Below are 26703 nucleotides of genomic sequence, written 5' to 3'. Positions count from 1 at the left end.
GTTGTTTCAAAAATATGCCCCACAGCAGGAGTACCACTAAAGAACACTTAAGGTGGCCACTTTTTCAGACAGCACAGGGACATAACAAAGGCAGCTACAGGAGTCAATAAAGAGGCCAGGAATAGCAGCAGGATGTTTCTGGGGCAAGTGAACAACCCCAAACAGGAAACAATAGGACCAAAGTGGCTTTTCTTCTGTTTTTTTTGTTTTTTTTCCAGCTTCTGAGGTTTTGGTCAGTCTGTGGTTAAATCTTTTAAAGCTCTCTGTATACAACACGCTCTTAGCACATGCTTAGCACTGAAGTGACACTAAATATTAAAAAATATCCTGTAGTTATTGTATAAAGCATCATCTTTTTTCCCCTCATGATTATAATCATATTTTGAGACTTTGTATAAATGCTGCATTGCTGTACTATATGAATTTGTTTTTGTTTCTCTTTTTTTTCTGTTCGTATATTTTATGGCTTTGACTTACTCTTCAAGGTAGAAACAAGTGAAATAGATAATATAATATAATATAACCAGGGGTTAAAACCTGCGTGATCATCTGACTGCTCATTTATTTGTGTCATTCATTGAGAAGAAGCTAAACTTAAAGGGCTAAAAATGTTTTTATCAAATTGGAAGCAGGACTGGATGTAGGTTTGGCAAAGCATTTTGATCATTTGGTGCATGACGCAAACGCATCAGTGGTAAGTAAGAGGAACGGATTATTAAACAGTTTGTTGACTTCAATCATGGTCAATCAAATCAGCTCTTCAATTCCCCTTTAAAAACGTGCAACATCTTGTCAATTTCATAATGGCTGCCGAAGGAGCAGACGAGCAATGCCAGCCAAATATGACCTTTTGTTACCTCAACAATTTGAGCTTGAAGCATGAAGGTCAATCAATTAGGAGATGTATTGGAAATGTGGATGATTTAAATGAAAAAACATAGTTTCTATTTGTTCATTAATTAAAAGTCAAAGTGAACAAAGTAAACTAATCCATCAATCCATCATCTATACCTGCTTTATCCTGAACAGGGTCACAGGCGGCTGGAGCCTATCCCAGCTCACTTAGGGCGAAGGCAGGTTACACCCTGGACAGATCGCCAGTCCATCACAGGGCCACATAAAGACAGACGGAAACGAAGACCATTCACACCTAAGGCCAATTTGTAGAACCACCAATTAACCTGAGGTGCATGTTTTTGGATGGTGGGAGGAAGCCGGAGTATCCAGAGAGAACCCACGCAGGCACAGGGAGAACATGCAAAAGAAAGGCCCAGGCCCAGATTCGAACCCAGAATATTTTTGCTGTGAGGTGACCATGCTAACCACTGCACCACTGTACATAAACTGCGTGTAAACTAATCCAACACACTGAAATCAGGAGCTGAAACCATGTTGAGGAGTGAGCAGAAGTAAATTATTCACACTAAAAATTATTGATGCAACTCATTTATTAGAAACACGGATGGAGAGGAATAATCTGCGTTAATAAATAAACTGATGTTGTGGTGTTATTAAATAAACTGATGTTAATAAATAACCTGATATTGTGGTGTCAATAAATAAACTGCTGTTGGGGTGTTAATAAATAAACTGATGTTGTGATGTTAATAAATAAACTGGTATTATGGTGTTAATAAATAAACTGATGTTGTAATGTTAATAAATAAACTGGTATTATGGTGTTAATAAATAAACTGATGTTGTGGTGTTAATAAATAAACTGATGTTGTGATGTTAATAAATAAACTGATGTTATGCTGTTAATAAATAAACTGATGTTGTGATGTTAATAAATAAACTGATGTTATGCTGTTAATAAATAAACTGATGAGGTGTTAATAAATGAAATGGTGTTAATAAATAAACTGACGTTGTGGTGTTAATAAATACACTGATGTTGTGGTGTTAATAAATAAACTGATGTTGTGGTGTTAATAACTAAACTGATGTTGTGATGTTAATAAATAAACTGATGTTATGCTGTTAATAAATAAACTGATGAGGTGTTAATAAATGAAATGGTGTTAATAAATAAACTGACATTGTGGTGTTAATAAATAACTGATGTTATGGTGTTAATAAATAAACTAATGTGGTGTTAATAAAAAAAACTGATGTTATGGTGTTAATGAATAAACTGATGCTGTGGTGTTAATAAATAAACTGATGTTATTAATAAATAAACTGATATTATGGTGTTAATTAATAAACTGTTGTGGTGTTAATAAATAAACTGGTGTTGTGGTGTTGGTAAATAAACTGATGTTGTGGTGTAAATAAAAAAAATATGTTGTGGTGTTGATAAATAAACTGATGTGGTGTTGATAAATAAACGGATGTTGTGGTGTTGATAATTAAACTGCATCGGGTCTGAGTGTCAATAATTTACTGTCCTATCATGTATAAAATGACCTAAGCTGTTGTGTGTAAATTGCTCTTAACCCTTTGTGCTTAAACGACACAGTGTCACACTCCGTGGTCTTACTCAGTTGGTTAAATTACCTGGCTGAGATTGGCTACGGCATCATGTGCACTCTGCCCAGTGAAGCCACAGATGTTGAGTCACGATTAAAACAACTCATCCCAAATGCAGAAATAAGATCCTTTTGCTGCACTGAAATGCATCTTAATCTGTGCTTAGACCAGCTGTAGAAAAATAAGAGAAAAAGAAGGAACCAGTTCTGTTTCCAAAGTAGTTTTATAGGTAGGTGTATATCAAAAATGAACACAGGCAGGCTCTCGCTAGTTTTACTAAGACTGACCCTGATGATCTTGGACGGGTGGTGGTTAGGAACTAGCTGTATGGAGTCGGGGTCTTCTAGCCCAAATATGAATATTCTCCAGTCAATCACATGGAACAGACATAACAGGGTATTAATTTGTATAAGATTTAGATCTCCAGTTGTTCTTGAAGGGGAGTAATGTAGAGTAGGGAAACACTAAGATAAAGACAGTTACGTACATAACTACAATATATTATTAAAAGCTTCTTTATACAGCATTAAATAGAGTTAACAGCAGGTTATGGAGCGATGTATTATGGATGAAAAGGTGATATTGGTTAAAGTTTTACATTCACCAGAAAGATTCCTGCTCCACTGAGCTGCAGAGATGAAAGAATAGTATCAAATCCAATGACAGTGAACATTTCACTCTTAAGAAAAATTTATTTTGTATGTATTTTACGCTTGGTCAGCTATCCTCTTGTGGTCAGTCAGAAGAGCTGCATGATACAGAAGTGTGACATAATTATCTTAGCAATTACAGTGATTATACTAATCTGTACACATACCTCTAAATTGTATTCTGTATTACTTCATATTACCCTAAACCCAAAACTCTTGTGTATGCCAGAAAGGAAAAAAGCTAATTAAAATAAACTTTTCTGTCACTTCACAAGATGATTCTACACTTCAGTTTGGACCTCCAGTGCTCCAATTAAGCAATATTATGCAAGAGGGTGTGCTTTAACTTCATTATTGGCACAGCAGTAATGTGGTCAAGAGGTCCGTAAGCATTACTGAAGTGCAAAAAACCACGTTAAAACAAAAAAATATAATAGCATATGTAATCAAAATGTATTAATTTTGTGTTGCAAATATATCAAAATATCAAACTTTTTGTTAGTGTATTCTCCATTTCCATGGCAACACATGGGGTTTGACTAAGACCTGGAAAACAATCAGTCGCGTCAGTAGACTCTTATGCATGTAATGTTTACTACTCCAGGAAGTAGTCCGACCCTTAGCAACCACCTAGCAACAGGGAGGATTTCTGGTCTCCAACTGAATAAATACAGCACATAAAAACACTAAACTGCTCAGCTAGCTCAGTCTGGTTGGAACTAAGATATCTGATGAACAAAAAACATTTTAGCTCCGTGTCATGTGTTAAAACCAAACCGGTCCAGCTAGCCGCTGCTAGGATTTTAAGTGCGTGACTATCCATGGTGTTACGGTACGGGTGCTCATAGCGACCAAAAAGGACCAAAAAAGACCCGATTTCACCAAATGGGTCATTTAATAGACCTATAGCTAGTAAAAACTACATTATATTACATATTATATGAAATTCAATTATAATTCTATATTCCCATTGAGGAGGTGGAGTGATATTTGTAGAGTTGAGCAAGGTGTGATTTGTTCCAAATGTACAGTTGACCAATCAGCTCTATGGGTCAAACTACTTGTTGTATAAGTAGGTGTCACTACTAACCAAGGACAGACTGGCAACAAAAAAGCAGCCACAGAATTTGTTGTCCACGTGGACCCAATTTGACACTCGGTTATCTTAGAACACATTACATCAGCCAGAAAACCCCTTTTTCTCTTTTTGGCCCTCTCTGCACCATCGCTGCAGGTTTCCTCTTTCCTCCCATGTTTCAGCAACAAGTGATACATACTTTCATTTGAGCCGGCAACTGCTATCACAAATTGCACCAGTCTTTTGCTGCAGCGAAGGCGACCTATTAAATATCTGTATATTGTCTGAAAACGTGACGGGGTAGGAAAAAAAAAAGAACAGCCCTCACAAGCCTGTCCCAATGGGAACATTCCCAAACCTTCAGTCCAAACCTGGCATCAGCCCCACAGGCAGACAAGAGTTGGACAACTGCAGAAAAAATTAGACATATAAATCATAAAAATAATAGTGAAAACTTTTATTACAATTTATGATAAATGCAATTTTGTGTATTTATCTAAAGGATTGAAATGTATCATTTTGAATATCATCAGTCAAAGCTACACGTCAACTTCTGGCATGGAAAGTGTTTGGATAAAGGTGTTTTATCCATTGGAAAAGGAAAGGAAACAGAAAAAGAAAGTGTTCCAACTCCTGCTGGTCTCCTGACGGTGAATGTTCTTTGTTTCTGTCACTGCTTTCCTTTCACTGCCTCTGTCCTTCATATGGGAAAAGCGTGGTGGAGAAGTGCCTCTTGTCACGGCGTCTTGCTCGGTAACAAAGTGCTGGTTTGAATGGGCTGACAGGTCGTGAAAATTTCAGCAGCATGAGAAATGCCTGTTTTCCCCTCAACTTTCTGTTTACTGCTATCAATAATTTGTGAACAACAAACAGCAGATGTCTCACCCCCGAACAAAGGCTCAGTGTGTGCATGTGTGTGTGTGTGTGTGTGTGTGTGTGTGTGTGTGTGTGTGTGTGTGTGTGTGTGTGTGTGTGTGTGTGTGTGTGTGTTCATGTAGCAGATGTTCCCTACTGCTAGAAGCGCACGAGGATGGACTTTGAACACTTGAGCTAATTGTGAATTAATCAATCTATTACCATGGAGACAGAAGGCTAAAATACACCAGTGCCAGATTCAAATAGAGGCATCCTGTTGTTACTGTGACAGTCACACAGTTGCACTACAGACAGGCGTCACAGGACTAGTAGTTGTACTACAGACAGACAGGCGTCACAGGACTAGTAGTTGTACTACAGACAGACAGGCGTCACAGTACTAGTAGTGGTACTACAGACAGACAGGCGTCACAGTACTAGTAGTGGTACTACAGACAGACAGGCGTCACAGGACTAGTAGTTGTACTACAGACAGACAGGCGTCACAGGACTAGTAGTTGTACTACAGACAGACAGGCGTCACAGTACTAGTAGTGGTACTACAGACAGACAGGCGTCACAGTACTAGTAGTGGTACTACAGACAGACAGGCGTCACAGGACTAGTAGTGGTACTACAGACAGACAGGCGTCACAGGACTAGTAGTTGTACTACAGACAGACAGGCGTCACAGTACTAGTAGTTGTACTACAGACAGACAGGCGTCACAGTACTAGTAGTTGTACTACAGACAGACAGGCGTCACAGGACTAGTAGTTGTACTACAGACAGACAGGCGTCACAGGACTAGTAGTTGTACTACAGACAGACAGGCGTCACAGGACTAGTAGTTGTACTACAGACAGACAGGCGTCACAGTACTAGTAGTTGTACTACAGACAGACAGGCGTCACAGTACTAGTAGTTGTACTACAGACAGACAGGCGTCACAGGACTAGTAGTTGTACTACAGACAGACAGGCGTCACAGTACTAGTAGTGGTACTACAGACAGACAGGCGTCACAGGACTAGTAGTTGTACTACAGACAGACAGGCGTCACAGTACTAGTAGTTGTACTACAGACAGACAGGCGTCACAGTACTAGTAGTTGTACTACAGACAGACAGGCGTCACAGTACTAGTAGTTGTACTACAGACAGACAGGCGTCACAGTACTAGTAGTGGTACTACAGACAGACAGGCGTCACAGTACTAGTAGTTGTACTACAGACAGACAGGCGTCACAGGACTAGTAGTTGTACTACAGACAGACAGGCGTCACAGGACTAGTAGTTGTACTACAGACAGACAGGCGTCACAGGACTAGTAGTTGTACTACAGACAGACAGGCGTCACAGTACTAGTAGTTGTACTACAGACAGACAGGCGTCACAGTACTAGTAGTTGTACTACAGACAGACAGGCGTCACAGGACTAGTAGTTGTACTACAGACAGACAGGCGTCACAGTACTAGTAGTTGTACTACAGACAGACAGGCGTCACAGGACTAGTAGTGGTACTACAGACAGACAGGCGTCACAGTACTAGTAGTGGTACTACAGACAGACAGGCGTCACAGTACTAGTAGTGGTACTACAGACAGACAGGCGTCACAGTACTAGTAGTTGTACTACAGACAGACAGGCGTCACAGCACTAGTAGTTGTACTACAGACAGACAGGCGTCACAGCACTAGTAGTTGTACTACAGACAGACAGGCGTCACAGCACTAGTAGTTGTACTACAGACAGACAGGCGTCACAGCACTAGTAGTTGTACTACAGACAGACAGGCGTCACAGTACTAGTAGTGGTACTACAGACAGACAGGCGTCACAGTACTAGTAGTTGTACTACAGACAGACAGGCGTCACAGGACTAGTAGTTGTACTACAGACAGACAGGCGTCACAGGACTAGTAGTTGTACTACAGACAGACAGGCGTCACAGGACTAGTAGTTGTACTACAGACAGACAGGCGTCACAGGACTAGTAGTTGTACTACAGACAGACAGGCGTCACAGGACTAGTAGTTGTACTACAGACAGACAGGCGTCACAGTACTAGTAGTTGTACTACAGACAGACAGGCGTCACAGCACTAGTAGTTGTACTACAGACAGACAGGCGTCACAGCACTAGTAGTTGTACTACAGACAGACAGGCGTCACAGTACTAGTAGTTGTACTACAGACAGACAGGCGTCACAGCACTAGTAGTTGTACTACAGACAGACAGGCGTCACAGCACTAGTAGTTGTACTACAGACAGACAGGCGTCACAGCACTAGTAGTTGTACTACAGACAGACAGGCGTCACAGCACTAGTAGTTGTACTACAGACAGACAGGTGCATGACAGCCTCACTGCATATATTGTCGCCGGAGAGTATTTCAAAAGAAAAAGAAAGCTGCTGTAAAACTGAATATAACCCTACCTGCATATCCTAACCCTCGTGTTGTCCTTGGGTCAAAATGACCCACAGCTGTGTTCAACCAAGTTCTATTTTATTTCTATATTTTTATATTTTTTGGGATCATTGGTCATCATTCTTTAAAGAAACCCTCACAGCCTCCTTGTCACCAATGATCCCCAAAAAATATGGAAACAAAATAGAACTTGGTTGAACACAGCTGTGGGTCATTTTGACCCAAGGACAACACAAGGGTTAATTCAAGTATTTAGCACCTGTAATTTTCAGCATTTAAGTTTGCCATGCAAGCATTTTGCTAGTTATCATTAACACCCAAAAGCTGAGTCTGATGGAAATACCAAAATCATGATCAAAAAGAATAATGATGGATTGTCAAAGTCATTGTTTTCAAACCAAATGTCCACACCAAGTTGTTGCAGCAATGTCACTGGTTATTTTGATCAAAATAATGGTAACACTAAATACAAGTCCCAGGAGAAGTCATTTGGATCCATTACCTGGGGACACTGAATGTCTGTTATTATCCATTCTTTCATGCTGGATAAGTATGTGTAATCACCACCATTCAGGAAGAACCTTCCTTATTGCCCACCTGGATACTGTTTTCCTGCATTGCTGATAAGCCATTGGTTTACATTTACTTCCGATGCCTCACAGTTCTTCACTACAATCAGCTGTTTTAAGTTTTGGTGCTGAACAAATTCTACAAACCTAATTTTAACAAAAAATAAAGATAAAGAGAGAGAACTGACAAGAGATTGAGTTACAGAAGCTACCAGGTCTTCTCATATTGTCACGGATGATAACATTGTACGCAATGGTACCACCAGAGACCATACATATACTGTATACGTATTCAACGGTCCCTAATGGAATAAAGCATAGAAATTGAGAGTACTCACACAGACTGGTTATTAAACATTACATTCAAAACACACTAGTTACAATGTTACAAGATTATCACTGATATCTGTACCAGGTTTTATGACAATTGGAACAAGATCTGACTGCAATTACCATCCCGAAAAATATTGAGATTTAGAACTTGTCTCTAACCATGCTTGTTCATCAGCAGAGGCTCTGGGGAGATTTAACAATGACGCCACTTGAACAAAACCCACTTGTATCCAGCTGCAGTAAACCAACACCAGACGCTATCAAAGATGACAGTGAGCTGAAGCTGCAGCATGCTCCGGTGAAGTGAATGGATTGTTCTTTTATTTTATTTTGAAGTTCTGAAGGCTAAAAGCTGAGAACCGGCAGATATAGAGTGCACACATTTGTCAGAGGCAGCGCTGTTCCACAAGCAGACATAATGTCTTCGGTTGGGTTAAACCCCAGGAGTGTCACAGGCTGGAGCGGGAGCTCAGGAGCACTCCTATTGAACTGTAGGAGGGTTTCCCTGTTAGAAACAGAAAAAATAAGACTTTATGTGAAGGATTGTGGGTTTTATTTCATCCCACTTAATAAATACACACAGCACGGTGATGTGCATGGAACAGCAGGAAGATAAAACCCTGATGAGTAACTGGTACAAACTTCATCAATTCATCATCATCAGTTCTGGAGTTCCACACATTTTTGTGTTCAGGTCTGTGAAAAGTTGAGCAGAACGAACATCAGAGTTTGTGGCAAATAAATAGGAACCATGAGTAGGAGTGGGGAGGAGCTACGATTGTGCTCATTGCTTCATGGTCTCAGCCCTCCTGAAGCATCGTAAAAGTCTCCGGTGAGGATTTCTAGAGTTTGATACTAAATCTGACGTGAATCCTCTGGTCATGTTCACGGAGAAATCACAGACGCACCCAGAACTCTACTCACAAACATGAATAACTCAGGAAGTGATGATGATGAAGCAACAAAATTTCTACCAGTTGCCTTTTAGGGTTATACCCACACAGCAACGTGATGTGCACAGAGCAGGAGTTTTAGAACGTATTGATCTACCCTTGTAAAAGTAAATGATGTGGTAATACCTTTAAATTGTACAGTAAGTGGTCACATGAGCATCTTCCAGCCCCGTACCGGTGCTTCCAGAGAGCTGCAGGGACTTGGGGGTGCTAACAACTCACCCTTTAGGAGAAATGAAGCATTAAAAACTTGCAACACAAAATATCTTATCCAGCTTGGCTGTCAAGGGTCTGAGCCTTTTCTTCTTCGTTGAAGATAAGACAAGATTTTGCAGTTGATATCAAATATCTGGTTTCACAGAGTTTAACAGGCAAAGCTTTTTACATAAAACACAAGATGAGAAGTAGCACTGGCAGTCTGAGTCTCATAGGTGAAGTCGTATTTAAATATCTACCATGATAAACTCAAATACCATCATTGTTTCCCAGCAACAAAGTTAAAATGAGCTCTCTGGTATCACTCAGAGTACCTGCCAATTCTTTAGGGTGAACATTTTTAAAAAAAATTATAAAATCATAGTTTTTATAATGTTCATCTTTAAAAAAAGTCAAAAGACTAATAAATCAAAGCCAATTCTATGGTCCTGCCAAAAATAGTACTACTGAATTAAACATTTCATAAGTGGACAGGAAAGTTGTGCAAATGATTATCAACCAAAAAAATAACACACATTGGTTGTTGATAAGCAACATAAAACGTGATCTTTTAGTCAGGAAGTCGAAAGGAATTTTGTTTCGGAGTGCAACCATTTTGATGTTTTTTTCCTGGTTTCTTTTCTCCAACAGTTTCCTGTCACTCCTCCTGAGGGATCTCAGGTCCCTGAAGAGACCAGAGCCTCCAGTGAACTTGCTGACGTAATGCCGACAATATGAACAGTGCAGTGAAGAAGCTCTGTCTACTCTTTCAGTTGAACAATGTGACTCTGTCTCCATCGTTGAGAGTTAATTCTATGACTCTGTGGTGGCGTCGGCCATCTTTTATGCAGCGGTCTGCTGGAGCTGTGCAGGAACAGAGAGGGACACAAATGAGAATAAACAAGCTGGTTAAAAGGGACAGCTTTGTCCTGGGCAGTCCTCCGGACTCCTCAGAGCAGGTGGGTGAGAGGAGGATGTTACCAAGCTGACATCGATCATGGACAACACCTCTCACCCCTTCGTGAGGCTGCAGGAGCTTTAAGCAGCTCCTTCAGCAGCAGACTGCTGCACCCTCAGCGCAGGAAGGAGCGCTATCGCAGGTCGTTTGTTCCGACGGCCGTCAGACTCTTCAATACCACAATAAAATAATGTTGCACTGATCATCTTATTCCACAGCACAGTCGTCATTCCAAACTGTATTTATTTATATTTATTTTTTATTTTATTTGTTTTTGTGTACATATAGTCTGTGCGTGTGTCTATTTTTTATTCATTGCTCTTATTTTATTTTTTTCTGAAATAATTATTTTTTATCTACCTTATTTCCTATATCTCATAAGTATTTGTAAATGTGTTCATATTGTATGCACTTTTTTTTGTCTTCTCTATGCTGCTGTGACTAGTCACAACCATTAAGTCATTAATATAGTCAAATCTAATCGAATCTAAATCAACCAATGAGAGGACTTTTACCTTGAGAGCAGCACTGCCATTAATAAATGTTTGAAGACCAAAAACAAAGTGTAAAAAACACTGTGCATGGTATAGACAGTGCAGACTGAATGGGAATATCACCACGGACACAGTGTGGGGAAGTGTTTATCTTCAGGACCACGGCTTAATCCACTGTTTACGTCAGGTGGTGGGAGACCGGAGCAGCTTAGAGTGTCAATCCCTGACCTGTGACTCCCACACCGAAGTGCAGGTGCTGATTACACACCATGAGGCCCGCTGTGGGCGACATACATGCAATTACACTGTACTCTGACACACACATTTATGCACACAAATACACAATAGAAGTGGTGGAATAAAGCACACACACACACACACACACACACACACACACACACACACACACACACACACACACACACACACAACAGGAAATTGAGGTATTAAAACATGTACTGCTGAGTCCGCTGCCAGTCTGATACATCAGAGGTCAGAGGTCATGGACTCTGCAGCAGGACAGAGACACGATGGAAGAATAACAAGAGCGAGCAAGAAAGACCAAAGTTATTGAAGCCCTGGAATAAAGTCATGTTTTCAGCCTTAACTTTATCTCTTTAATTGTATGATGTGTGTTTGAAACTACAGTGTGGCGTGTTCCATGAAATCATCCAAACCAATTCACACTGATTGACACTTCCCTTGTCATTTCTACAGTCTCAAATCACAAGGCCTCAGAATCACACCGTAGAGATGCATTTAAACATGATCATATTACAGCATAGTTGAAGTGGTGCTTGTGGTGCCGCTTCACACACACATCGTGTTTGTATGGTAATTATTATAATCAGCAAGATGATATAAAGAAAGGAACCGGGATATGAATGCAACTGTATAATAATCACATGATACCAGATGTGTGGGCATTTTTTGCAGGTTGTGAGATGATTTCACTCCAGGAAATATTCCTTGTTAAGAGAAAAAAAATCAGTCAAAGAAACAGTTAAAAAAACCCAGCAACAAACAAACAAACTGTTTTCTCTGACTTCTCTCTTTCACTTGCAGCTATAAAATGTTTCCGCTGCTGAGGTAACCGTAGTCATCCAAAGTCTAGTACATCCAGAACTCTGCTGCACGCCCACTTCTGCTCCACATCACCTTCATCCTCCAGAACCTCCACTGGCTTCCCGTCCCTCAATGGATCCAATACAAAGTCCTTCTCCTCAGTCACAAAGCCTTGCACATGCAGGCCCGGGCCGAACTCACCGACCTCCACCGCAGCCTCCGCTCCTCTGATGCTGACCTTCTGTCCCCACCATTAAGAAGCAAGCACCGGACCTGGACACTGGACCTGGATCTACCCAAACACATCCGAGACAGCACCGACCTGTCAACATTCAAATCTGTCCTCAAAACCCTCCTTTTCAGAGCTGCTTTTAATGTGTGATTCATATTGTTTTGACTCTTTAAACAGGAGACTAATGTTGAGTGATTTATACTTCTATTGTGTTGTTTTGATCACTTTAACCTCAAAATGTCTTTGAGTATCTTGAAAATCGCTATACAAATTAAATGTATTGTTAATATTATCATTCTTTAGTTCAGTGATAATTATTTATTCATTTATTTGTAGGTTTTTTGATGAAAAACTTTTTTGCATTGAAATTTACCCAGTACTTAAAAAAAAAAAAAGTTTTTTTACACGTTTGATTGGTGCTGTATCATTGCAGAGTCACTGTAGCACAACATCTGACTCAAGCTGTTTGTCAAGTTAAGTAAAAGCAGCAAGGAAGTCCCCAGGGAGGTGCCCGTATGACATTATTTTAGAGGAAATGTAATAGTATGTGGCATTTGAGCAGAAGGCAGCGACTTTGATAGAGCTGAAGGGCAAAACAGGGCGGAGGGAAAAAAAAGACAAAACATCTGGGTGTCCTGCTGGGCAGATTACGAGGATTCAGACAGGACGAGCCACATAAGGATGAGAAGCCATCTTTAGGAAGATGCACCTTCAGGCTCTTTCTCTGTGTACATAAAGTGCAGCTCAGTGGAGGTTTGTGACAGCTTGTCAGCTCATCTAATATCCACTTCCTGCTTTGGCAGGTCTCTTCAGCACCAGCAAGGTGAGATTGTCTGGTTTTACAGGTCCATTTCTTAGTTTTAAGAAAAATTACACCTGTCAGGTTTTTTTTTTCCCATATTTGAATGCACAGTTTTAGTGTAGCTGTGTAGTTGTGTGGATTTGTGTGTGTGTGTGTGTGTGTGTGTGTGTGTGTGTGTGTGTGTGTGTGAGTGTGTGTGTGTGTGTGTGTGTGTGTGTGTGTGTGTGTGTGTGTGTGTGTGTGTGTGTGTGTGTGTGTGTATCAGTGAAACATGGAATGCTACTGATTGACAAACTGGGAATGGAGTCTGTCACACTGCCTGTCTTCTTCTCAGTGAACGGACAGACTGAACTACACCAGTTCACAGTACATTGAGCAGCTGTAATGGTGACGGTGTGTTTTGGACAGGACATTTACTGGATCAGGTTTACTGGACCTCTTCTGACTTAGCCAGAACATTTTTGTCAGACTGTTATTAATTATTGAGTTTTTTATTTTACGTCAATACTGTTTTCTTTGTTTGCTCACTGGTGCTCTGATGCAGATGTTTCCTGAACCTGCTGTGATAATTGTATCTTAAAATGGTTTATTCCGATCCACTGACAGAAATCTTAGCTTACTAACGATATCTCACGAGTACTGCTCTTCTTTTGTTTCTTTGTTTTTTTGTCCTCCTGCGTGATTGTCAGAGCAGCTGAACTGTACAGAAAGCAGGAGAGTTTCACTACAAACTCGTGCTATGAAGTGGTGTTTTGGTCATTTAAAACTTCTACATGAGGCTTGTTTCAATGAAGCCTCCTCTGGGATTAGTATTTTTCTTTTAGTGTATTTCATGTAATTTCCAACATACATCAGACAGCTGTGAGCGAGCCGGCCCCTTGATCCACAGAGGCGGAGACACATGGAACAATTAATTCAACTGACCTGAATCATTGTCGTTCTGACTTTAAGGTTCCTGTTTTTGTGCTTATTTACTTTTATATTTTCCTGACGTAGCCTACTTGTTTATTTACATTAAGAACGTGGAAATGAGATCTGATCCCAAGTGGCCACTCATGAAATGCCGGTCGGGAACAGATGCTGAAAGCTGGCCGCTTGTGATCCGATGTCACCAGAAGGCACGTTGATGGAATATGGAAACAGCCTGCTAATGGAAAGATAAGATACTCTGTGAACACGGTCTCAGGTTTTAATCCCAATCCTTCTGTAAAGGGGAGTTTTCTGTTATAATGAACTACATGACTTCTAAACTAATTTCTTTAGAGTTTCCTGCTACCTGGCACACTCTCGACTGTGCTAGTAGTCATTATTATTATGTAGTCATTATTATCAGTAACCATCCCCTGGATAACATGAACATTCATGAAATAATACCAACATTGTATTGTTTCAAACAGACAGACCAGTTAACGCTGCCATAAAGGCCTCGAGGCTAAAAGAATGAAATGTCACCTTTCTGTGTACAAACAGTGATGCAAAAGGCCTTTTTACTGTGGCGGTGCCATATGGTCGCGTCCAGCAGCGGGCTGCAATGTGGCTATCAAGGAAACGCAAGTAGCCACAGAGCATGAAGGTCACAGCAAGTATCACAAGAAATAAAATCAGTGTGAAAGCGAAGCATGCAGCAGGGCAGACGTGTTCAAAACTCTGTTCACTGCTTCATGGTATGACGATGCCCTTTGAAGGTGACTAACGCTCTGAGAAGTGACACGTTGGTTTCTATTGTACCAACAAACATACAGTCGAGATCTGCAGAGAATTTCATGAAGAAAATATAAAACATGCTGAGATAAATGGTGCATACAAATATACAAAAAAATATTATTGTAGACAGATTCAATGCGGCAGCAAGTCAAAGCAAATGACACAGCGAATGCACATCATGAAAAATTGTTGAAATATAACCAAATATGAAAACTTAGCAATTATAAATAGAGCAGTCACAAGTATGTAGAAATAAATATGACATATCCAAGCATAAGTGTACACACACGTCAGCTCACACAAATATCCTGCTTAAACCCCCATCAGGACCACCATTACCATCACTGGGTTTATTTATGAGGCTCCTTCTCAGCACTGGCTAAAAAATAATGTAGCTGCTTTTCATAAAGTCTGTAATGGATCTCTAATGGATTTGTCAAATTGACTTGGGAGGAGAGGAGCTGCTCTGAGGGAGGGAAATGGACACAAAGTGGTCTTTGATGAGTGGATGTGTGTACGAGTACATGTGTGCAGAGCATTGTTGTATGTATGCCAGGCCCTGGTTTGTTTAACTTGGTCTTCATGTCCCGAATGCAAAAGTCTGCAGCCATTAGGAGCGTTTTTCTTCAAGGAAACGTGGAGAAGCGGATAAGGCAGTCTGAAGGTAATTGTCACTTTTTACCTGCCATATTTCTTAGCAGTACCTTAATACTGCAATAGTTGTTTTTTTTTTTAAAAAAAGAGAGACTAGGGTGTTTCCAAAGTCTTAATAATTTACCAGAAGCTGCCATTATAAAAGATCAAAGACTGCCTCACATCATAACAACCTGCTCCGTGTCAGGGCATGTTGTCACGCATGACAGTTTGTGCCATCATATAGAGAGACGTGCAGTATTTGCAGACTCAGGTCCTTTGAAGTGTAATTACATGCTTCATCTGAGCAGCAGACACCCAGCAAACACAAAGCATGATGTCAAACAAGCAAACTCAGTCCAGGCCTGGCAAAGCTGCAGCACCAATAAGAAAGATTCAAAAAAATTGTAAAAGAAGCCAATCAAGAGACACAAAAACACACAGTACCTTTTAAATGTTAAGTTTATAGCAGATTCGAGACACGCCTACCCACCCTGGTTAAGTTGTATCCAAAATAGATACTGATATGTCCATTTCAAAACTGCTTTGATCATCAGACATTTTCAGTGTTTCAATAAAAACTGGTGAGTTGATTCAAACTGTGAAGGCAGCCTGGAACAGTGTCCACCGCTGGCAGGCTGTCTGGCTGGGACACAACAAATCTGGTGATTCCCAGAGTGGTTGGACATGTACAGGAAGTATCGATGGCAGCAGGCTGAATTAGTTACAGACGTTTGGTGTAGGGAAATCACGTCAGCAGATTTTCCCAACATGATTATCATGAACAAGAGAATTCGCAATGAAAATATTAACGCAATATTAATTGAAAATGTGATCTCTTTTATATTTATAATTGCACTCAAGGGGAAAAAAAAATAAAAATCAAGGGGGGGTTAATGATAGATGCAGCATTGCTCCTGCTTGTAACCGCTCCTGATGATTTAATGACTTCTTCAATGATTTCTCAACAAGCCCATTAATGATGGGATATCTAGTTCTGTCGTCATCCTAAATCTCCCACCTCAGGAAGACTCAGCCATTAATACAATTATACCGCTGATGCTTGGTATAGGTTTATATCCCACTTTATGGTATTGACTTATGGCCCCAATAATTTATCTTTCACAATCGAATAAAAACCAAAAAAGGTCTTAGTGCTCGCTGGAAATAAAATATGTAGTTTTAGAAAAATGTAAACGATGTCAGTACTTTTCTTTTTTGTAAAACCTGGAGCAAGAATACTGGTCACAGCCACGAACTATCAACTGGTAGCGGATCACATAATCGACCAGCTCAAGCCAAAAGAGGAGGTTCCAGTTGTGAGAGAGCTGTAAAAGGTTTTCACTCTGCATTGATGACAATGGGTCCTGTAACTAATTACATGTTAAAGGATTCAAATCCAAGCTGCCATTTACTTCTACAATAAAACCCTAAAAATCTAAAGTCGACTGGTGGAACCCCAATGCTCCACAGGGGCTCTTTTTGTAAAGTAGTGAAGAAAACTATTATAGCGTTACAGTGCCATCCTAAAATTGTCATTCAAATATTTGGATGTCATGCAGATCAAAGCTGGCCTTTTTCTGCACTGAAAACTAATATGAATTCTTAAAAGCTGGATGTTTATTTTATTTTAGCCATTTTCCTGATGACACTTTCATAACAGCCTTGTCAAAATACACAAAAGACCAGAAACCGACTTCTTGTTTGAAATCTTTACTCTGGTTTGTTACTTGTTTCTATAATTTTTTGGGAAATAAATGTTTTTTGGAGAATTTTTTTCTCCATAGGTTTGATGTTACATGTTTATAATAGCAAAAATCAATAAACCATGAGAAATAGCAAAAATGTAAAAGTAATATTGAAAGCTAAAAAGAACAGAAAAAAATGATAATAATTGAGGTCCTTAAACATAACTGTTGGATGGTGAATGGAGCATGAAACAAAGGAAATCTGACTGACAGGAACTGCAAAACTAAACACAATGTAATGCACATCAGCGACCTGATGGGGTGATGTCACACACAGCTACTCTACATCCCTACAATACAGCTGAAGCACTCTTTCACTCAGGGGTGGAAAGACAGGGTCAGACTCATGGAGGTGTTATGGAGCATCAAAATATTTAAGACAAAACTGGATCAAAACAAACGCACACTCATGAGAGATCCTACAACTGACTGAATCTACTGCCAGTGGCTCAACCCCACAACCAGCTGCGTAATCAGTGAACAACAATGAAGAAAAAAAATAATAAATCTATATGCAATCTTAAAATTGCATTGCAAAAAGCTGACTAAAATATTGAGTTAAATTAAGTTCAAACTTTAAGCCACAGACAAACAAAACAAGAATTTGCTCCATTAATAATGAAATTAATAAAATAAAAGGAAGAAATGAGGAGTTGCCTCCATATTTATGAGACAGAACACCCAATAAGTGTGTGATCATGTGCTCACATATTAACATGTAAAAAAAAGCATCTTGTCTCTGATCCGTGTGAACAGTTTGTAAGTCTGATGTGACACTTTCCATGAATTGTTTAATGCTCACACAGATACACTGTTTGACCAGTTTCATTCTACCACAGACAAACACAAAGACACACACACACACACACACACACACACACACACACACACACACACACACACACACATGGTAGGGCCTCTGCAACCTGCTGATGATGATGACCATGTATCCAAACATCAAATGTTTATCGAGATGTGGTTTTGTTTGGATGCAGTGACAGAAAAAGCCAAAGACATGTCACCCCTGGCAACAGTTAATGTCCCAGATCCATTGTTGCTGTGTTCCAGATGACATCCTTCCCTCAGCACACCAACGACTAATGGTACTCTAATACAATAGAACATGTCAGGACTCTCTGTACTCTTAGTACAGGAGTTTTAACAGAGTAGTGTTGTTTCAAATCACACACTAACAGGACATGACCTCATCATGTGAACACATCACCCTCCAAAATATCTTCAGCTGTTATTATTTTACCTATCAACATTAAACATTTAACATCAATGTGTTTTTGTGTCCTCTGTTCAACACACTCAATAAACACTGATTCTTCTGTCCAGCAGCAACAGTGGAAAAGAACCAGTTTGTGTTCAGGAACAGCTGCAGCTTCCTCACACGCTTTTAATTTGAAAATCCTTTATGTTGGTGGCCCCGTCCCCTTCCTGGAACTCTGAAATTTCAGTCCTACTAGCAAACCGAGCATTATAAATGTCATGACTGAAAGGAATTGTTGTTCTCCTTTGTATGTCCATTCTAGTAATCTCTCTCTCCCACTTGCAAAGAAAAACCCACCAGTTCACCCACACACTCACCCAATCAGATATAAAGGTCACTGGCTGACTGCAAACATCTGAAAGTTGCTCCAAGATAATGAAATGAACTATTTATTGTGTTCGGTGGCGGCAAAACCAGAATATTCTGTCACACGTTCAAAATGCAGTTCTCACATGCAGGCACTGATTAATGTTAAAAGTTGGCAAATGCAACATTTTCCTGAAACATCCTCATCTCCATCCACCCACACACACACACACACACACACACACACACACACACACACACACACAGACTCTCTCACACACTCTCACACACACACACACACACACACACACACACACACACACACTCTCACAATCACACACACAAACACACACACTCTCACAATCACACACACAAACACACACACACACACACACACACTCTCACAATCACACACACAAACACACACACACACACACAGACTCTCACACACTCTCACACACACACACACACACACACACACACACACACACACACACACACACACACACACACACACACACACACAGACTCTCTCTCACACTCTCACACACTCTCACACACACACACACACACACACACACACACACACACACACACACACACACACACACACACACACACAGACTCTCTCACACACTCTCACACACACACACACACACACACACACACACACACACACACACACACACACACACACACACAGACTCTCTCACAATCACACACACACACACACACACACACACACACACACACACACACACACACACAGACTCTCTCACACACTCTCACACACTCTCACACACACACACACACACACACACACACACACACACACACACACACAGACTCTCTCACACACTCTCACACACTCTCTCACACACACACACACACACACACACACACACACACACACACACACACACACTCTCTCACACACTCTCACACACACACACACACACACACACACACACACACACACACACTCTCTCTCACACACTCTCACACACTGCCCGGCGGTGTCCACTCAGGAGTCAGAAGTGTGCTCTGGCCACAGCTCAATTTGTCCGTTAACTAAAGGTCATGCCGAGTATGTTTTACCAAGGAGTCGATATTTCAGAGCTCATTTGCTCCCTCTCACTTCTCGCCTCCAACTCACAGTGTTGAAGGCAGCAATTTACAGACCGATGGGGAAAAGCAGCAAGAAAGACATAAGAAATGTTTCCATCTGACACAAGAAGAGAAAAAAGGAAATTGTTCAGTGAGCAGCGGTTGAAGTGAGATCAAAAACAGACCCTCTCCTGGAAAGTGTCTTTTAGATCGGCAGTGGAGAAGGTTGGTGTTGAGTAAATGGTCAGTGATATTTACATTTCAACCTAAAATCAAATAAACTGGAGCCGCATCAATTAATCATTTAGATAAAGAGAAAATTAATTCCTGACCATTCTGATAATGAAATAATAGTTTTCAGTCTTTTTCTAATGAAAAAAATCCATAAATTCTCTGATAATAGCGTCTTAAATTTAAATATCTTCCAGTTCCTTCAGGTTTGGTTTTAAAAACACAGGCATAAATATGATTAATGTAGTTTCACAGAGTCTGAAAGACTTTATCCTTCGTTATCAGCGTACAATCGGCGCCCACGTGGGGAAATCAGATTCCAGTCAGTCATTGAAGATAATCACGAAGCATTATGATTATTCAAATGTTTAATATACAATATCTGTAGTATATTTCAGATCAGGTGACTGAGCTGGGAGAATTTAGAGATTTATCAGGCGAGAGGAGCTGTGTCTGGCGGTTTTAAAAAGTCAACATATTGTACATTTTGGTGGGAACACTGGAAACATATTCGTTATCTCTAAGCATCATGATCTTATCTCCTCAGCAGAAAACCAGTTGGAATACAAAGATTTTGATCAGTTACAGTCTTCAGGTTTGCAGGATTCAGGCTGTCAGCCGAAGGCACCAGTAAAGGAGTGGAGCCGAAGGGTCGGACATCGCTTACAGAGAAGCAAGCGATGGAGTTAAAACGACAAGAACAACCCACCGATGCAAGGACATGGTTCCCGTCAGAGAGCTGAGAAAGATGCGTTCAGAGGAACATGGTTCCCGTCAGAGAGCTGAGAAAGATGCGTTCAGAGGAACATGGTTCCCGTCAGAGCTGAGAAAGATGCGTTCACAGGAACATGGTTCCTGTCAGAGAGCTGAGAAAGACGCGTTCAGAGGAACATGGTTCCCGTCAGAGAGCTGAGAAAGATGCGTTCACAGAAACATGGTTCCCGTCAGTCAGCTGAGAAAGACGCGTTCAGAGGAACATGGTTCCCGTCAGAGAGCTGAGAAAGATGCGTTCAGAGGAACATGGTTCCCGTCAGTCAGCTGAGAAAGACGCGTTCAGAGGAACATGGTTCCCGTCAGAGAGCTGAGAAAGATGCGTTCAGAGGAACATGGTTCCCGTCAGAGAGCTGAGAAAGACGCGTTCAGAGGAACATGGTTCCTGTCAGAGAGCTGAGAAAGATGCGTTCAGAGGAACATGGTTCCTGTCAGAGAGCTGAGAAAGATGCGTTCACAGGAACATGGTTCCAGTCAGAGAGCTGAGAAAGATGCGTTCAGAGGAACATGGTTCCTGTCAGAGAGCTGAGAAAGATGCGTTCAGAGGAACATGGTTCCTGTCAGAGAGCTGAGAAAGATGCGTTCACAGGAACATGGTTCCCGTCAGAGAGCTGAGAAAGACGCGTTCAGAGGAACATGGTTCCCGTCAGAGCTGAGAAAGATGCGTTCACAGAAACATGGTTCCTGTCAGAGAGCTGAGAAAGACGCGTTCAGAGGAACATGGTTCCCGTCAGAGCTGAGAAAGATGCGTTCACAGGAACATGGTTCCCGTCAGAGAGCTGAGAAAGACGCGTTCAGAGGAACATGGTTCCCGTCAGAGCTGAGAAAGATGCGTTCACAGAAACATGGTTCCCGTCAGAGAGCTGAGAAAGACGCGTTCAGAGGAACATGGTTCCCGTCAGAGAGCTGAGAAAGACGCGTTCAGAGGAACATGGTTCCTGTCAGAGAGCTGAGAAAGACGCGTTCAGAGGAACATGGTTCCCGTCAGAGCTGAGAAAGATGCGTTCAGAGGAACATGGTTCCCGTCAGAGCTGAGAAAGACGCGTTCAGAGGAACATGGTTCCCGTCAGTCAGCTGAGAAAGACGCGTTCAGAGGAACATGGTTCCCGTCAGAGAGCTGAGAAAGATGCGTTCAGAGGAACATGGTTCCCGTCAGTCAGCTGAGAAAGATGCGTTCAGAGGAACATGGTTCCCGTCAGTCAGCTGAGAAAGATGCGTTCAGAGGAACATGGTTCCTGTCAGAGCTGAGAAAGACGCGTTCAGAGGAACATGGTTCCTGTCAGAGCTGAGAAAGACGCGTTCAGAGGAACATGGTTCCTGTCAGTCAGCTGACGTGTTCAGAGCCATGCTTTACACACATAATTGGATGCGTGTGTTGTGTAGTTAGCGGACAGTCAGTGTGCTCCGGTTACGATAAGGACACGGTTTGTAGGATGTGTACATGAAGGTAGAGGAGATCTGGTAGAGCTCAGAGAAAAGGCAGACAGACACGTTTAACAAAGATATTAGACAAGTAATAAAAATAAAAATATCACATAATTTACAGTCATAAGGTGTGCAATACATGATTACATTATTAATCATAATCTATGTACTTCTGACTTTAGAATAAGTAAGTTTTAAACCTTATAATACCAGATCATGCAAAAAAAAAAAAAAAAAAAAAAAAAAAAAAAAAAAAAAAATCCAGGAACTCAGAAAACAGTGATTCATTTTTGGTCATAGCGCCCCAACACACTGCCTAAACAGAATCACAGACACAAAGGAGACGGTATGATTTCTACTGACAGCATGGGATTTATTGTTTCATGTTTGGCCACTTGATGATTGTCTTTCTCTACATGAACAAGCAGGTGACACCAGCCAGCAGGAATAATTAGTGAGGAGGGTAAAAGGCTTGAAAACAGCAGTGATCACCATCACAACAGTATTCAGGTGGCAGTATATTAATACAATAATCCCTTTTTCACAGACCGTCTCTTAATTGGTGTTTGCTAGTGTTTCTCTTGCGTGTTAATAGAAAAACAAACACCTTGAAAACCTTATGTTCTCAGAGCAATGGTTTTACTTAAAAAAAAAATATGTCATTTGTAAAGTGAAATAAATACAGAAAATAAACATAAAAAGTTGTGTCATATTGTTTTAAGCTAAATAATTTTTTTTTTCACTTTTGCAGGCTTGGTTTGTATTGCCAATTGTTCACCCTTCACCTCGACTGTAACTGTATTTATTATTGGTGTATGCATGGTGAATATGCCAATGATAAGGTCCGATGGCAAATTGTCAGCAATGTAATAATTAGTAGTAATGAATGAAATGTAACGACTTACAAAAGGCCAAACAATTTAAAACGTGAAACCTTACAAAGTAGAGACCTCTGGACCTTTTAAATGTTTTTTTTTTTAACTTCATCAAATAGAAAAAAACAGTTCATTACTATTTGAAGAAAGTTATTTTAATGAGCGTTTGCTGCAGGGGTATTTTCACTTTAAAAGTCAGCACAATGTCTAATCTGCCCACAGGTGCCTTTATGTTTGCATAAATGCATATATGCATTCATTGCTGTTGTTTTCCCCTCCATGATAGTCTTACATTGAGTTTTAATTAACACAACAAAGGATCAACTGTACTCCGCTGACATCACTCCTGGGAAAAAAAAAACCCTCAGGTGTTCAGAGCAGCTCTCATAATGAAGGGAACTCTTCCTGTCTCTGCACTTATTTCCATTAAATCTCATGAAATAATATCAATCATCTGAAATGTTGTCAAATGTCAATCAAATTAAGCACTAAAAAGATATATTAATGTGGATTTCTATTTACTACTGTTTATAGATAATCAAAGAAGAGCCTTCTGAACAAATTAAGAACTACTTAAACGCCTGATTGAACACATGGAAGTAATTTTATTAATTTGTTCATTCATCTGTTGTGTCATTATGTTACACGTTCTTCACCAAAAAAAAAAAAAGGAGTGTGAAATGCTTGAGACTTTTCATTTCAAACGTTGGCCATGTTGGCTCCGTAGAGGAAGAGGCGGGGCCACCGACGACAAACAGTGTGTTTATTGAGTGTGTTAAACAGAAGACACAACAACACGTTGGTTTCTGGGTAAAATAATTATAGCTGCAGATATTTTGGAGGGTGATGTGTTCACATGATGAGGTTTGAAACGTCACTACTGCTTTAAAATGAAGACATCACACAGTAAGAGTCCTTACACGGAAGAGCACTATTTGTAAGGGAAGAATGTCATCTGGAACACAGGAAGATAAAAACAAAGACGTTTGGTGGTTTATTTAGGGAAACCATGGCATGACATTTGGAAAGACAAGTTAACTTTCATTCACTGATTTTCAGGGGTCTTCGACAGCCACCATCCAAAGGCTGTTGAGTTTTTTTTGTACTGAGATGAGCCATAGCCAATATGTCAAAGTCCAACAAAACCGCCGCAACAATACTATCTCTTCAGGGAATAAAAGGATGAGATATCACCTGGTGTTTTGGGATTCAAGACATGGCCTCAGACACACACACACACACACACACAGACACACACACACACAGACACACACACACACACACACACACACACACACACACACACACACACACACACACACACGGCCTTGAGGTATCAGCTTGCCTTTGTGCAGAGAAGAGTAGTTGGGACCATCCTTATCAATGCTTGATGATAATATAGAAGGTGGGATGCTTTTCTCCCACACAGAGCAGATAACAAAGAAAGTACTGGACTGTCTGAGATACGGAGCCTCAGACCAGCCTCCCGTCCTCTCCATCCTCCCCTCCTCCCCCCATGCCTTCTCCTCCTCTGTTTCCTTTTGTTGTTTGAGAGACACATCAGATCGTGTTGCAGAGGGAAAAAAGCGAACAGACGACAGGTGATACCACGTCTGCTTGCAGGTAAGGAATGTCAGATGATATTAACAGGAGAAAAAAGAACAGAATGAAAAAGGAGGAGTGGGGGAAATCAGAGAGCAGCAAGTGCAAAACAAAGCAGGACAGCAAGAAATATTCATGCAGCATTTGTATAAAGTGAGCCTTGATAAAGGGCTTTGCAGTAAAGGATGGAGGAAATGAAAAGTTTCCAGTCAAACAAGGCATTCATTTATACTACAACATAAAGCTTAAATATAAAGATAATGGATTTATCCATACAACCAAAACAAACTGCCCTCAGTACCACAGGGAACACTGAACCTGATTTTTTTGTCATGTAGACTCCATCCATCTACAGCAGCTCTATCACAGAGTCACAGTGAAGCTGGAGCCTAAACCAGACAAGTGTTGGGAGAAGGAGGGGTTCACTGTGGATGGTCGCCTGTCAATCACAGACAGACAGACAGACAGACATGCATGCTCACATTCATACCTACAGTCAATCACCACATTACCTCACATGCATATGTTTGGATGGTGGGCTCTACTTGCTGTGAGGCGATCGTCTGGACCACCATGCTATGGTTATATAGCGTTTAATATAACACACTTGTATTTAACTGATATCAAACAATGTATCAGGTTTTGTCTGATTCTGCAATTCAATCTGCAATTTTACCTTTGAAAAACTTAAAGTAGAAGGAGCAGCTACACGACACACCTGTTCAAAGCATCACTCAGAACCTCTGAGGCTCGTTTCCATTTATCTCCTTTCATATGAGCGAGTAATGTTTCAGACTTACGTAGCCGTCTCTCTCCTGCCTGCAGAGGGATACGGTGCTAACTGCTTCCTGATGCCTGCGGCCACAGCACCTGTTTAACACCAACCGCGAGCTCTGTGTTGGAACATGTGTGCATACGTACGACACCTGACGCATGCAACGCACAGTAAGGCGAACACAGCAGGCAACACTGCACCGAACGTGTTGTTCCTGTCCGTCTGTCAGCAAGTGTTACTGAAGAGGAGGACGACAGGCTAACACTCACAGCTCCGGGTGATGCATGTTGCATGGTAACCGCTGCACCACACACTCACTGTCAGCTCACCGAGGAGCCAAATCAAACTCAACTGATAGAAACTTCATTTCTGTGTTCACTGTTGCTCTGCAACATGAAACTCACAGCGTTTTTAATGTCAGCACAAAACATGACAGATGTATTTGAATTCAGCTATCAAGCAACTTGATTACTGGACTCTTGTGTCAGAGCACGAATTACTAAGAAATCAAAGTTTGAGCAGCAGCATGTAAACACACACAGATGGATTAAAGAAAGAAACTATTGAGGACAGTATTGAGGGATAATCCCAGGCATGCACACCCACGTCAAGTCTTTACATCTACCTGGCAGAGCGGAGTTGGTTGAACAGTCCTGCGGTTGCCTCAGTGTCTGTGTCAGAGAGGGCAGCAGAGGATCAAGGCCGCTCGAGTAAATCCACAGCAGACAGAGAGCAGCTTGTTTACCTGACACTTGGCCTGGTTACCCGTCTGACTGCTCCTCCACCTCTCTGGCTGTTTACCTGTCTGCAGTCACTTCCTGCCCTCACTGCTCACCTCCACACCTGTCTGTGTACCCTCGCTGTGTCTTAGTTGAACTGTCTGTACGCTCCCTCTGTGTGCCGACATTACAATAGTGACTGTTCCTCCTCTCTTACCGGAACTCATCGAACCTGTTCTGCAGTGTCGCCTGAATGTGTGTGTGTGTTTGTGATTGGCACTTTTCTCTTCCCCCATGCTGTAATCCACAGTGGTTAGGTTTCACATGGTCTGTACTGTAACTAGATACACACACACACACACACACACACACACACACACACACACACACACACACACACACACACACACACACACACACACACACACACACACACTACGTAG

General features: G+C 41.1%; 1 protein-coding gene across 1 annotated transcript in view; it reads right to left on the bottom strand.

The window, feature by feature from the left end:
* Positions 1 to 26438, bottom strand: part of LOC138215397 (inactive N-acetylated-alpha-linked acidic dipeptidase-like protein 2) — a 471279-nt gene extending 444841 nt beyond the window's left edge. Inside the window, exon 1 of the mRNA XM_069177518.1 lies at positions 26167 to 26438. The gene's annotated coding sequence lies outside the window, so the exon portion shown is untranslated. The remainder of the gene's footprint in view (positions 1 to 26166) is intronic.
* Positions 26439 to 26703: the final 265 nt, after the last annotated feature.

This window comes from Embiotoca jacksoni, unplaced genomic scaffold (assembly GCF_022577435.1).
Source record: "Embiotoca jacksoni isolate LCO1_2020_lvr unplaced genomic scaffold, fEmbJac1.0.p SCAF_74, whole genome shotgun sequence".
Classification (NCBI taxonomy): Eukaryota; Metazoa; Chordata; class Actinopteri; family Embiotocidae; genus Embiotoca; species Embiotoca jacksoni.
This window is presented reverse-complemented; position numbering and strand designations above follow the sequence as displayed.